General features: G+C 46.9%; 1 protein-coding gene across 1 annotated transcript in view; it reads right to left on the bottom strand.

The window, feature by feature from the left end:
* The window catches only part of LOC118372603 (vasorin), a 184,149-nt gene that overhangs the window by 114,453 nt on the left and 54,187 nt on the right, over nt 1-15,509 (bottom strand).

The raw sequence follows: 15,509 nt of genomic DNA, 5'->3' as shown, positions 1-15,509 counted from the left end.
CCACTAAGGTCTCCCCCTCTATCTTTCCCTCTATCTTTTCCCCTGTCTCCCCTAAGGTCTTTCCCTCTATCTTTTCCCCTGTCTCCCCCTAAGGTCTTTCCCTCTATCTTTTCCCCTGTCCCCCTAAGGTCTCCCCCTAAAGTCTTTCCCTCTAACTTTTCCCCTGTCTCCCCCCTAAGGTCTTTCCATCTATCTTTTACCCTGTCTCCCCCCTAAGGTCTCCCCTAAGGTCTTTCCCTCTATCTTTTCCCCTGTCTCCCCCCTAAGCTCTTTCCCTCTATCTTTTCCCCTGTCTCCCCTAAGGTCTTTCCCTCTATCTTTTCCCCTGTCTCCCCTAAGGTATTTCCCTCTATCTTTTCCCCTGTCTCTCCCCCTAAGGTCTTTCCTCTATCTTTTCCCCTGTCTCCCCCTAAGGTCTCCCCCTCTAAGGTCTTTCCCTCTATCTTTTCCCCTGTCTCCCCCTAAGGTCTTTCCCTCTATCTTTTCCCCCTGTCTCCCCCTAAGGTATTTCCCTCTATATTTTCCCCTGTCTCTCCCCCTAAGGTCTTTCCCTCTATCTTTTCCCCTGTCTCTCCCCTAAGGTCTTTCCCTCTATCTTTTCCCCTGTCTCCCCTAAGGTCTTTCCCTCTATCGTTTCCCCTGTCTCTCCCCCTAAGGTCTTTCCCTCTATCTTTTCCCCTGTCTCACCCCTAAGGTCTCCCCCCTAAGGTCTTTCCCTCTATCTTTTCCCCTGTCTCCCCCTAAGGTCTTCCCCTCTATCTTTTCCCCTGTCTCCCCCTAAGGTCTTTCCCTCTATCTTTTCCCCTGTCTCCCCTAAGGTCTCCCCCTAAGGTCTTTCCCTCTATCTTTTCCCCTGTCTCCCCCCTAAGTTCTTCCCCTCTATCTTTTCCCCTGTCTCCCCCCTAAGGTCTTTCCCTCTATCTTTTCCCCTGTCTCCCCCCTAAGGTCTTTCCCTCTATCTTTTCCCCTGTCTCCCCCTAAGGTCTTTCCCTCTATCTTTTCCCCTGTCTCCCCTAAGGTCTATCTTTCCCCCTAAGGTCTTTCCCTCTATCTTTTCCCCTGTCTCCCCCCTAAGGTCTTTCCCTCTATCTTTTCCCCTGTCTCCCCCCCCTAAGGTCTTTCCCTCTATCTTTTCCCCTGTCTCCCCCCTAAGGTATTTCCCTTTATCTTTTCCCCTGTCTCCCCCCCTAAGGTCTCCCCCCTAAGGTCTTTCCCTCTATCTTTTCCCCTGTCTCCCCCCTAAGGTCTTTCCCTCTATCTTTTCCCCTGTCTCCCCCCTAAGGTCTTTCCCTCTATCTTTTCCCCTGTCTCCCCCCTAAGGTCTTTCCCTCTATCTTTTCCCCTGTCTCTCCCCCTAAGGTCTTTCCCTCTATCTTTTCCCCTGTCTCCCCCCTAAGGTCTTTCCCTCTATCTTTTCCCCTGTCTCCCCCCTAAGGTCTTTCCCTCTATCTTTCCCTCTATCTTTTCCCCTGTCTCTCCCCCCTAAGGTCTTTCCTTCTATTGTACTATTGCAGACACACAGGGTCATCACGACAGTTTTTGAGTGACAGCCTGTGAAGTTCAAGTTTTTGTTAATATAAGGATTATTTGGATAGTGTCCGAATACACACTTCCCCCTCGTCCTCATCCTATGCAATACTGCATCATCCTAGACACCGAACCCCTTACCCCATGCATCAAAACCCCAGACACTACTCCAGACTTGACATTCCTTACAGCCATTCCATGTATGCTAGCAAGTTCAAATGAGAGGAAAAACATACCATTCAGAATAATGAAAATGCACAACAGAAGAAAAGGAATTTTAACACTATTCTTAATGCTATTCTTAATGCTATTATTAACACTATTCTTAACACTATTCTTAATGCTATTCTTAACAAACATCCTCAGCCAAGCATCCAACAGTCTATAGAATAAAAATGCTCTTCTTTCACAAAACACACAAACATAAACTCAGCAAAAAAAGAAATGACCCCTCACTGTCAACTGCGTTTCTTTTCAGCAAACAGAACATGTGTAAATATTTGTATGAACATAACAAGATTCAACAACTGAGACATAAACGGAACAATTTCCACAGACATATGACTAACAGAAATGGAAAAATGAACAAAGGGGGGTCAAAATGAACAAAAGGGGGGTCAAAATGAACAAAAGGGGAGGGGGTCAAAATGAACAAAAGGGGAGGGGTCAAAATAAACAAAAGGGGGGTCAAAATAAACAAAAGGGGGGTCAAAATAAACAAAGGGGAGGGGTTCAAAATGAACAAAAGGGGGTCAAAATGAACAAAGGGGGTAAAAATCAAAAGTAACAGTCAGTATCTGGCCACCAGCTGCATTAGGTACTGCATCTCCCACTCATGGACTGCACCAGATTTCTGGGGGGAATGGCCCTAGCCCTCACCCTCCGATCCGACAGGTCCCAGACGTGCTCAATGAGATTGAGATCCGGGCTCTTCGTTGGCCATGGCCAACAATGACATTCCTGTCATGCACAGAACGAGCAGTATGGCTGGTGGCATTGCCATGCTGGAGGGTCATGTTAGGATGAGACTGCAGGAAGGGTACCACATGATGGAGGAGGTTGTCTTCCCTTTAACGCACAGCATTGAGATTGCCTGCAATGACAACAAGCTCAGTCCTATGATGCTGTGACACACCGCCCAAGACCATGACAGACCCTGCACCTCCAAAATGGATCCCGCTCCAGAGTACAGGCCTCGGTGTAACGCTCATTCCTTCAACGATAAACGGGAATCCGACCATCACCTCTGGTGAGACAAAACAGCGACTCGTCAGAGAAGAGCACTTTTTGCCAGTCTTGTCTGGACCAGCAATGGTGGGTTTGTGCTCATAGGCAACGTTGTTGCTGGTGATGTCTGGTGAGGACCTGCCTTACAACAGGCCTACAAGCCCTCAGTCCAGCCTCTCTCAGCCTATTTTGGACAGTCTAAGCACTGATGGAGGGATTGTGCGTTCCTGGTGTAACTCGGGCAGTTGTTGTTGCCATCCTGTACCTGTCCCGCAGGTGTGATGTTCGGATATACCGATCCTGTGCAGGTGTTGTTACACGTGGTCTGCCACTGCGAGAATGATCAGCTGTCCGTCTTGTCTCCCTGTCTGTCTTAGGCGTCTCACAGTACAGACATTGCAATTTATTGCCCTGGCCACATCTGCAGTCCTCATGCCTCCTTGCAGCATTCCTAAAGCACGTTCACGCAGATGAGCAGGAACCCTGGGCATCTGTCTTTTGGTGTTTTTCAGAAAGTCAGTAGAAAGGCCTCTTTAGTGTCCTATGTTTTCATAACTGGCCTTAATTGCCTTCCGTCTGTAAGCTGTTAGTGTTTTAATGTCCGTTCCTCAGGTGCATGTTCCTTAATTGTTTATGGTTCATTGAACAAGCATGGGAAACAGTGTTTAAACCTTTTACAATGAAGACCTGTGAAGTTATTTGGTTTTTTACGAATTATCTTTGAAAGACAGGGTCCTGAAAAAGGGACATTTGTTTTTTTGCTGAGTTTACAAAGAGTGAGGGAAGCAAAAATGTTTACTCGCCAGCAATTTCCTGAGGAATTTGGAAAGTTAATTTTAAAAAACCTGCCCCGTCTGAAAACCACAATGGCTTTGAGCCTCTCAGCTGGAACAGTGGTGCCACCTGCCAGGAGGAAAATAATCCCTTCTTTCTTCATCCCTTCTTCCTTATCGGAAACGAACGTAAGACGAAGGAGAGAGCACACAGGTAAGAGAGTATCGGTACATTACACACACACCACCACTACAACCCAAAGGGCAAAAACTGGTCCAATCAACTTTCCTTCCACGTCATTTCAACCAACAAATTCCAAGTGATGATGTTGAATCAACGTGGAAAACTGATTGATTTGAGAAAAGTCATCAATGTAACAGAATGTCGTCCAACTTTTAACCTGAATCCAATGACACGGTGACATTTTTTGTTGATTTCAAGTTGAATTCACATTAGTTGACAACTCAACCAGATGTAAATCTAAACTAGACGTTGAACTGACGTCTGTGTCCAGTGTGAAGTTGTTAAAGTTTTACTGGTGAATCCATCGGAGGACTGGTTGGCACAACACGTATGCATTATAAAGTCTGGTTGTATCTCTTGTGATTTTTAGGCCTAGCTTAGGACCCTATTTAGACTTGAGATAAGTTGACTTGACATGGGCTTAAGTCCAAAAATGCAGACCCATGTTAAGTCTACTAACTCGAGTCTGAATCGGGCCCCTAGTCATGTATCTATATGTATGTTCTCAAGGCCTGACTATTGACGACCCAGTGATATATTAGCTGGTCTGGCTACTGCAAACTGCCATGTCATCTCCACAGCGTGGCTGACTCACATACCTGAGACATGAGTCCTGCTCGGAACAGAGCAGAGGGGAGTTCTGTTTCTGTCCATTTATTTGGTTCCCATGAGACAGACACAGAACAAGATGCCTGAAAAGGACTGGAGAGAGAGAGTGTGGTTTTTGAAAAGACTTCTCCACCCAAAGACCACACAAACACTGATTCATCTAAATAAATCAAACGAACAGATGGGCCCCTGACAGCGCATCACACTTCAATACAGCATTACCTTGCTCAGAAACTACAAACTGCATCGATGATTTCCTATCAGGTATATTCAGCCCAAACCTCCCTGGCATAGATGTGGCTGTGAATAAAGTTAGCTAGCCAGCTATTTCGTTCTTTTAACTCAAACGTAAACAACACTTAGCTAGCCAGCAGCCCCAAAGACGGAACACTTGATTAGTGTAGTGTCAACACGCAGCTACTGCCAGCTAGCCTACACTGTATCATTTTTCATCTAGAATAAACAGTGGCACCGATCCTCATCTTCCCAAGTGGTCTTTCTCTCTTTCTCCCCTTACCCAATTGCCTCCTTTGAATTCATGCTGTCACAGTTACCAATGTGGCTGTGAATAAGCTCCTTTCCTGAGGACGGCTTCTCACAGTTCTGGGCGACTTTAACCTCCCCAATCTACCTTTGACTCATTCCTCTCTGCTCTGACCCTCTCACCTTTACTCACAAGGCCTACGCTTGACCTCATCCAGTTCTTCCACTAACCTCATTGACTCCCCTCCAAGTCTCCGACCACTACCTTGTATCCTTTTCCCTTGCTCTCATCCAACACTTGTTGCTCCCTGTCTTCAAGAGAGTCTTGAGAGTGCCCGCCTGCTACCTTGATCTAGTGAGTGTCAAAAACAGCTACAATCCCTCCTGTCCATTCTCAAAAGATTTGCTTAACCATTTTTCTGAACATTGGCCAGCTCTAGTCCGCTTGTCATTCTCTCCAGATTATGAGACAAACAGAGTCCTGTTCTGACTGATCCCTCTTCACAGATACATACAAAGCTAGCCTCCTCTGGACCTATCGGCTGCCTTCGATACTGTGAACAATCAGATCCTCAGCCTCTACCCTCTCCCTTGGGCATCTCCGGCACTGCCCATGGAAATCAGGTCGCTCCTACCACGAGATAACACTGACGCGCTCTCACCACTGGTGTCCCCCAAGCTATACACCAAGTCACTTGGCTCTGTCATAACCTCAAAGATCATTGCTATGCAGACTCACAAATCTTCTCCTTTCTCCCCTTCTGATGACCAGGTGTCTAGCATCTCTGCATTCCTGGCAGACACTGGATGAGATTGAACATCTAAAGCTCCTCTTCCTCCCGGGAAAATCAAACGGTTGAACAGTCCTCCTCCCAGGCGCTTTAGAACCTTGGCGTGATCCTTGACATTCACCCTGACCTTCTCAACTAACATCTCCTCTTTTGACCCCCCTCTCACCTTCATGCTCTACAACATCCGCATTACGACCCTGCCTCATCACAGGAAGCGGCGTTCAGGTCCTAATCCAGGCACTTGTCATCTCCCGTCTTGATTACTGCAACTCGCTGTTGGCTGGGCTCCCTGCCTGTGCCATTAAACCCCTACAACTCATCCAGAACGCCGCAGCCCTCTGGTGTTCAACCTTCCCAAGTTCTCTCACGTCACCCCGCTCCTCCGCTCTCTCCACTGGCTTCCAGTTGAAACGGAGCTGTGAGGGGAACGGCACCTGTACCTCCAGGCTCTGATCAGGCCCTACACCCAAACAAGGGCACTGCGTTCATCCACCTCTGGCCTGCTCGCCTCCCTACCACTACAAAGCTCAGCCCAATCAAAATGTGGAAATGGTGGAACAAACTCCCTCACGACGCCAGGACAGATCACCACATTTTCGGAGACACCTGAAACCCCACCTCTTCAAGGAATACCTAGGATCCGGGTAAGTAGGAAGGGTTTGCCACCTTCCACCCCCCTTCTCCCCCATCAAGATTTAGATGAGTGGCTGTTCCACTGGTTGAAAATGCAATGCTCTGGATAAATCTATGACTTAAATGTAATGTAAATGTATCATAAAGCAGCCACACAAGCTAATGTATGCAAAAGAAAAACAGTGCTAATTGGAAACCTCAAAAAGAGAAATGGTTTAAGAATATATATTTGTTTGATCTTAATCAAATAGAAAACATCACAAATCACAGGATAGAGACGTAGGACAACAACATTGTGACAACAGTGAAAGAATATACAAACAAAGCCTAAGATGGAAGCATTTTGAGAACAATCTGAAAGCGATCGAAGACTCCATTGATGGACCCCAGTTCTGGGAGAAATGGAATGGTCTAAATGAACAACAGAGGAATGATCTGGAAAACAGAGGAACATTTGAAAAGATCACTTTGAAAGTATCTATGAAACATTAGCATCAGCCCTTTACTTTAAGCCACCAAAACATGCGAGAAAAACTCAGCTCTCGAACACACAATTGAAAACAACCAGAACCCAGTTGACGACCAAATTACACACGCCGAACTTTCAACAACAAAAAGGCATGTAGCCCTGATAGCATCAGGAATGAAATGCTTAAACACAGTACTCCTGAGTTGCAGGATGCCTTATTCAAACTATTCAACCTGGTTTTGGAGAGTGGCTGCTTGCCTGATACTTGGAACCAGGAGCTCATAACCCCCGTTTATAAAACAGGTGACAAATTAGACCCTAATAACTATAGGAGAATATGTGTCACCAGTAACATGTGGAGACTGTTATACAGACCTTCCTCACACAACACAACGACCGGGTGCGTCAAACGACTCTTAAGGATTAAGTCCAACCCTGTTCATCGTCTAGATCAATGAACAAGCAGTGTCGTTGGGCCGATCTGCAGCCCCTGGAATCACCGTCAAAGATGAGGTCAGATTCCTGCTCTACGCAGATTACCTTGTCTTACTGTCACCAACAGGGCAAGGTTTACAGGAACAACTTAACATTATTCGGGAATACATCAACAACTGGGCAATCAACATGAACTTTCAGAAAACCAAAGTTGTGATTTTCCTGAAAAATGCCAGGAATCAGAGCAGCAGAAACTCCTTCACCATGGTTGAACATGCCCAATGGTACAACTACCTGGGACTAACAATCAGAGCAGCAGAAACTCCTTCACCATGGTTGAACATGCCCAATGGTACAACTACCTGGGACTAACAATCAGAGCAGCAGAAACTCCTTCACCATGGTTGAACATGCCCAATGGTACAACTACCTGGGACTAACAATCAGAGCAGCAGAAACTCCTTCACCATGGTTGAACATGCCCAATGGTACAACTACCTGGGACTAACAATCAGAGCAGCAGAAACTCCTTCACCATGGTTGAACATGCCCAATGGTACAACTACCTGGGACTAACAATCAGAGCAGCAGAAACTCCTTCACCATGGTTGAACATGCCCAATGGTACAACTACCTGGGACTAACAATCAGAGCAGCAGAAACTCCTTCACCATGGTTGAACATGCCCAATGGTACAACTACCTGGGACTAACAATCAGAGCAGCAGAAACTCCTTCACCATGGTTGAACATGCCCAATGGTACAACTACCTGGGACTAACAATCAGAGCAGCAGAAACTCCTTCACCATGGTTGAACATGCCCAATGGTACAACTACCTGGGACTAACAATCAGAGCAGCAGAAACTCCTTCACCATGGTTGAACATGCCCACAACATGGGACTAACAATCAGAGCAGCAGAAACTCCTTCACCATGGTTGAACATGCCCAATGGTACAACTACCTGGGACTAACAATCAGAGCAGCAGAAACTCCTTCACCATGGTTGAACATGCCCAATGGTACAACTACCTGGGACTAACAATCAGAGCAGCAGAAACTCCTTCACCATGGTTGAACATGCCCAATGGTACAACTACCTGGGACTAACAATCAGAACAGCAGAAACTCCTTCACCATGGTTGAACATGCCCAATGGTACAACTACCTGGGACTAACAATCAGAGCAGCAGAAACTCCTTCACCATGGTTGAAAACATGCATGCCCAATGGTACAACTACCTGGGACTAACAATCAGAGCAGCAGAAACTCCTTCACCATGGTTGAACATGCCCAATGGTACAACTACCTGGGACTAACAATCAGAGCAGCAGAAACTCCTTCACCATGGTTGAACATGCCCAATGGTACAACTACCTGGGACTAACAATCAGAGCAGCAGAAACTGCCCTTCACCATGGACTAACAATTGAACATGCCCAATGGTACAACTACCTGGGACTAACAATCAGAGCAGCAGAAACTCCTTCACCATGGTTGAACACTGCCCAATGGTACAACTACCTGGGACTAACAATCAGAGCAGGAAACTCCTTCAACATGGTTGAACATGCCCAATGGTACAACTACCTGGGACTAACAATCAGAGCAGCAGAAACTCCTTCACCATGGTTGAACATGCCCAATGGTACAACTACCTGGGACTAACAATCAGAGCAGCAGAAACTCCTTCACCATGGTTGAACATGCCCAATGGTACAACTACCTGGGACTAACAATCAGAGCAGCAGAAACTCCTTCACCATGGTTGAACATGCCCAATGGTACAACTACCTGGGACTAACAATCAGAGCAGCAGAAACTCCTTCACCATGGTTGAACATGCCCAATGGTACAACTACCTGGGACTAACAATCAGAGCAGCAGAAACTCCTTCACCATGGTTGAACATGCCCAATGGTACAACTACCTGGGACTAACAATCAGAGCAGCAGAAACTCCTTCACCATGGTTGAACATGCCCAATGGTACAACTACCTGGGACTAACAATCAGAGCAGCAGAAACTCCTTCACCATGGTTGAACATGCCCAATGGTACAACTACCTGGGACTAACAATCAGAGCAGCAGAAACTCCTTCACCATGGTTGAACATGCCCAATGGTACAACTACCTGGGACTAACAATCAGAGCAGCAGAAACTCCTTCACCATGGTTGAACATGCCCAATGGTACAACTACCTGGGACTAACAATCAGAGCAGCAGAAACTCCTTCACCATGGTTGAACACAATGGTACAACTACCTGGGACTAACAATCAGAAACTCCTTCACCATGGTTGAACATGCCCAAGAAACTCCTGGGACTAACAACCAGAAACTCCTTCACCATGGTTGAACATGCCCAATGGTACAACTACCTGGGACTAACAATCAGAGCAGCAGAAACTCCTTCACCATGGTTGAACATGCCCAATGGTACAACTACCTGGGACTAACAATCAGAGCAGCAGAAACTCCTTCACCATGGTTGAACATGCCCAATGGTACAACTACCTGGGACTAACAATCAGAGCAGCAGAAACTTCACCATGGTTGAACATGCCCAATGGTACAACTACCTGGGACTAACAATCAGAGCAGCAGAAACTCCTTCACCATGGTTGAACATGCCCAATGGTACAACTACCTGGGACTAACAATCAGAGCAGCAGAAACTCCTTCACCATGGTTGAACATGCCCAATGGTACAACTACCTGGGACTAACAATCAGAGCAGCAGAAACTCCTTCACCATGGTTGAACATGCCCAATGGTACAACTACCTGGGACTAACAATCAGAGCAGTTGAAACTACCCTTCACCATGGTTGAACATGCCCAATGGTACAACTACCTGGGACTAACAATCAGAAGCAGAAACTCCTTCACCATGGTTGAACATGCCCAATGGTACAACTACCTGGGACTAACAATCAGAGCAGCAGAAACTCCTTCACCATGGTTGAACATGCCCAATGGTACAACTACCTGGGACTAACAATCAGAGCCTCTGGTGGATTTGGTCTGGCAGTGAAAACACTAAAAGAAAAAGCATTTCATCACAAATGATTATTCCTTTCCAAATCCGGTGCTAAATACTGAACAGTGTAATTTGACTAATTGTACTATATGGAAGAGATGTTTGGGGTCCCACCTGTAATTACCATTATAAGCATTGAGAGACAACCCCAATAGAAAATCTGCATTAAGAATTCTGCAGAATTGTCTAAATATCCAAAAGAAAGTACTAAATAATGCATGCAGAGCGAAACTCTGAAGATTCCCTTTAATTGTAAAGGGCACTCAAATGTTGTCACCATTTGAAATTAAGCCCCAAAACATTCTTACAATTCAAAGCACTGGACACCCAAGAAGAGCCGAACCCTGAAAAGAGTCCCCTGTGTCAGCTGTTTAAAACACTAAACAACTCTATTATCCAAGCACACAGGGAAATCAATCAGATTGTTCCAGAAATGAAAACCTTCTTATTGACAAATTTGAAAAATTGAACAAAAACTCAGAATAAACTAAATTGCTATTTGGGCCCTCAAAAGAGAATCCACATTGGCAGAGATACAAAACAGAGACAGATCCTGACTCAGCGACTACCAAAAGGTAGACACAAAAAGACATGGCTACCCAAAGAGGAAATGTATTTACTAATGACATAAAGCTGGGAATTATTTAACTGTAGTGCATTATCCTCATTGCATTGTACTGTACTATACTGTATTTACTGAAATGCTGGACCACTATACTGCTTTGGCAATGTCTACAAATTGTATTTCATGACAATTAAGCAATCAGAGCGAGAGAAAGGCAGAGGGAGAGAGAGAAAGAGAGAGAGTAAAAGAGGGAGAGTGAGGGGGAGAGTGAGGGAGAGAGAGTGAGGGAGGGAGAGAGAGAAAGGGAGAGAGTGAGGGAGGGAGAGAGAGAGTGAGTGAGAGTGAGTGAGTGAGTGAGTGAGTGAGTGAGTGAGTGAGTGAGTGAGGGAGGGAGAGTGAGGGAGAGAGTGAGGGAGGGAGAGAGATTGAGGGGGAGAGAGAGGGGGGGGAGGAGGAGAGAGAGGGAGAGAGAGTGCTATTTGGGGGGTAGAGAGAGAGGGGGAGAGGAGGGAGGGAGAGAGAGGGAGAGAGAGTGAGGGGGAGAGAGAGAGGGGGAGAGGGAGGGAGAGAGAGGGAGAGAGACTAATGAGATAAAGCTGGGGAGAGGGAGGGAGAGAGAGAGAGGGAGAGAGAGTGAGGGGGAGAGAGAGGGGGGAGAGAGAGGGAGAGAGAGGAGGGGGAGAATCAGAGGGGGAGAGGGAGGGGAGAGAGAGAGGGAGAGAGAGTGAGGGGGAGAGTGAGGGGGAGAGGGAGGGAGAGAGAGGGAGAGAGAGTGAGGGGGAGAGGAGGGGGAGAGGGAGGGAGAGAGAGAGGAGGGAGAGAGAGTGAGGGGGAGAGTGAGGGGGAGAGGGAGGGAGAGAGAGGGAGAGAGAGGAGGGGGAGAGAGTGAGGGGGAGAGGGAGGGAGAGAGAGAGAGGGAGAGAGAGTGAGGGGGAGAGGAGGGGGAGGGAGGGAGGGAGAGAGGGAGAGAGAGGAGGGGGAGAGAGAGGGGGGAGAGGGAGGGAGAGAGAGGGAGAGAGAGTGAGGGGGGAGAGAGAGGGGGAGAGGGAGGGAGAGAGAGAGGGAGAGAGAGTGAGGGGGAGAGAGAGGGGGGAGGGAGGGAGAGAGAGGGAGGAGAGGAGGGGGGGAGTGAGGGGGGGAGAGGGAGGAGGGAGGAGGGGGAGAGAGAGGGGAGAGAGTGAGGGGGAGAGAGGGGGAGAGTGAGGGGGAGAGTGAGGGGGAGAGAGGGGGGAGAGAGAGGGGGAGAGAGAGAGGGAGGGGGAGAGTGAGGGGGGAGAGGGAGAGAGAGGGGAGAGAGTGAGGGGAGAGAGAGAGGGGGAGAGGGAGGGAGAGAGAGGGAGAGAGAGTGAGGGGGAGAGAGAGGGGGAGAGGGAGGGAGAGAGAGAGAGGGAGAGAGAGAGGAGGGGGGAGAGGGGGGGAGAGGAGAGAGAGGGAGAGAGAGTGAGGGGGAGAGTGAGGGGGGGAGAGTGAGGGGGAGAGTGAGGGGGAGTGAGGGGGGAGAGGGAGGGAGAGAGAGGGAGAGAGAGGAGGGGGAGAGGAGGGGGAGAGGGAGGGAGAGAGAGAGAGGAGAGAGAGTGAGGGGGGGAGAGTGAGGGGGAGAGGGGGGAGAGAGAGGGGAGAGAGAGGAGGGGGAGAGGAGGGGGAGAGGGAGGGAGAGAGAGAGAGGGGAGAGAGAGTGAGGGGGAGAGGAGGGGGAGAGGGAGGGAGAGAGAGGGAGAGAGAGTGAGGGGGGAGAGGAGGGGGAGAGGGAGGGAGAGTGAGGGGGAGAGAGAGGGAGAGAGAGTGAGGGGGAGAGTGAGGGGGAAGACCTTTGAGTCTGTTTACTGTTTTTTGTTGACATTTTTTTGTTTCTTCTCACTTTTGCTGATCAATTTCACTTGCTTCAGCAATGTAAACATGTTTCCCAAGCCAATAAAGCCCTATGAATTGAATTGAGAGACAAAGAGCGACACAGAGAGCGAGAGAGAGAGAAGTGGTGTGTGTGTTTTCTAATCCTTGTAGGCTAGTGCTGGTGGGTACTGCAGTCATTTACCAATCTCCCCACAAAGCAAACAACCAGGACTTTAATGTATTCATTTATAGGACTTAAATTGTCTTATGTTTGTCATATTTTCCAATTGGCAAAAACTTCTTGACGATTAAGGAAAAATACAAGAACTTTTGTTCATTCCAGTAACCACCACAGTGTCATAAACCCATCATTTGGGGTTTGGAGTAAGAGGGTGGGGGTGGGGGGTGGGGGTTGAAAGGGAGGGGGGATGAGGGATGCAGTGAAAGTGTGTGTGTGTGTGTGTGTGTGTGTGTGTGTGTGTGTGTGTGTATTCCTAGCTGTAATTTCTGGGAATGGCCTTGCAACAAGCTGGCAACACATCTGTCTGTCGTTCCTTAAATCCCCAGTCAGTAGGAAAGACTGACTAATGCCCTAATGCTTTTATTACTAGGATCATTAAGCACTGTGTGTAACATTCAACCAGTATTTACTGTCTGCTTGAGGACCTGAGGTGAAGTAATGTAATACGTGTATGTACAGTGTATAGTATGTACAGTAGTAAATGTGTTTGGTCCATATTGACTACTGTGGGGAGATTAAAGGGGATTTAGTAACTGATGTAATAAATGTGCAGTAAATGTGTTTGGTCCATATTGACTACTGTGGGGAGATTAAAGGGGATTTAGTAACTGATGTAATAAATGTGCAGTAAATGTGTTTGGTCCATATTGACTACTGTGGGGAGATTAAAGGGGATTTAGTAACTGATGTAATAAATGTGCAGTAAATGTGTTTGGTCCATATTGACTACTGTGGGGAGATTAAAGGGATTTAGTAACTGATGTAATAAATGTGCAGTAAATGTGTTTGGTCCATATTGACTACTGTGGGGAGATTAAAGGGGATTTGACCTGTGGGGAGATTAAAGAGGATTTAGTAACTGATGTAATAAATGTGCAGTAAATGTGTTTGGTCCATATTGACTACTGTGGGGAGATTAAAGGGGATTTAGTAACTGATGTAATAAATGTGCAGTAAATGTGTTTGGTCCATATTGACTACTGTGGGGAGATTAAAGGGGATTTAGTAACTGATGTAATAAATGTGCAGTAAATGTGTTTGGTCCATATTGACTACTGTGGGGAGATTAAAGGGGATTTAGTAACTGATGTAATAAATGTGCAGTAAATGTGTTTGGTCCATATTGACTACTGTGGGGAGATTAAAGGGGATTTAGTAACTGATGTAATAAATGTGTAGTATGTGTATGTAGTGTATGTAGTACTTGGTCTCACACAATGATGTATATGTCTATGGTGTCAAAAACCTAAAAGACAGAAGCCCTGTTTATACCTGCCGTTAACATGCGACCTTCATTCTGATCTTGACCTGATCTTGTCTGTTTACACTTATAAGATCTGATCACAATCAGATCACGATGCTTCTTGTAATCGTGTGCACGATCTGAACACAGTTCACATGTTAGAACAAGGTATAAACCAGGCAAGGGAGTCACTGACCAAGATATGACCAATATATTTTTTCATATTCTTTTTTTATGTCATTTCATATCCAAAACATAAACACTTTTTACATTAAGAAAACATTAAAATAATAAGACAAAGGCTTTCCCAAACTGAAAAGAGAACGTAACAAAGCAAGTTGAAAATATTTCAAAATGTCCGGTCCCTCACGCTACAGTATATAAAGCTGTATAGGATTTCTTCTTCCAGTTTAGGTTTTAGTGAACAGATATATGAGCGTATGGTTCTTGGTTTCTGTTGGATGACTGAAGAAAGACAGTAAAACAAGGAGAGAAAGAAGACAGGCAGTAGAAAATAAGATGGTTGATGGAGAACAGGGATGAATACCTGGGCTGGATTCAAATATTGAATCTCCTTTTTTGCACACACACACGTACACACACACGTACACACACGTACACACGTACACACACGTACACACACACACACACGTACACACACAGAGAAACTGTTTTCTATCTACCAAGACACAAACTGGTGTAGTGAGATTGTACAGTATGTCACAGAAATAGACACATGTTCCTTAAGGTAAGTGTTACAACAACAATAACAACAACAACAGAGAGAGACAGACAGACAGGCAGAGAGAGACAGACAGGCAGAGAGAGACAGACAGGCAGAGAGAGACAGACAGGCAGAGAGACAGGCAGAGAGAGACAGAGAGACAGAGAGACAGGCAGAGAGAGACAGGCAGAGAGAGAGAGAGAGACAGGCAGAGAGAGACAGAGAGACAGAGAGACAGGCAGAGAGAGACAGAGAGACAGGCAGAGAGAGACAGACAGGCAGAGAGAGACAGAGAGAGACAGGCAGAGAGAGAGAGAGAGAGAGAGACAGACAGGCAGAGAGAGAGACAGGCAGAGAGAGAGACAGACACGCAGAGAGAGAGAGACAGGCAGAGCGAGAGACAGACAGGCAGAGCGAGAGACAGACAGGCAGAGAGAGAGAGACAGGCAGAGCGAGAGACAGACAGGCAGAGAGAGAGAGAGAGAGACAGACAGGCAGAGAGAGAGAGACAGGCAGAGAGAGAGACAGACAGGCAGAGAGAGAGAGACAGAGACAGACAGGCAGAGAGAGAGACAGGCAGAGAGAGAGACAGACACGCAGAGAGAGAGAGACAGGCAGAGCGAGAGACAGACAGGCAGAGCGAGAGACAGACAGGCAGAGAGAGAGAGAGA

Source organism: Oncorhynchus keta, chromosome 10 (assembly GCF_023373465.1).
Source record: "Oncorhynchus keta strain PuntledgeMale-10-30-2019 chromosome 10, Oket_V2, whole genome shotgun sequence".
Lineage (NCBI taxonomy): Eukaryota > Metazoa > Chordata > Actinopteri > Salmoniformes > Salmonidae > Oncorhynchus > Oncorhynchus keta.
The sequence above is the reverse complement of the archived record's forward strand: the minus strand, read 5'-3'. Positions and strand labels throughout refer to the sequence as shown.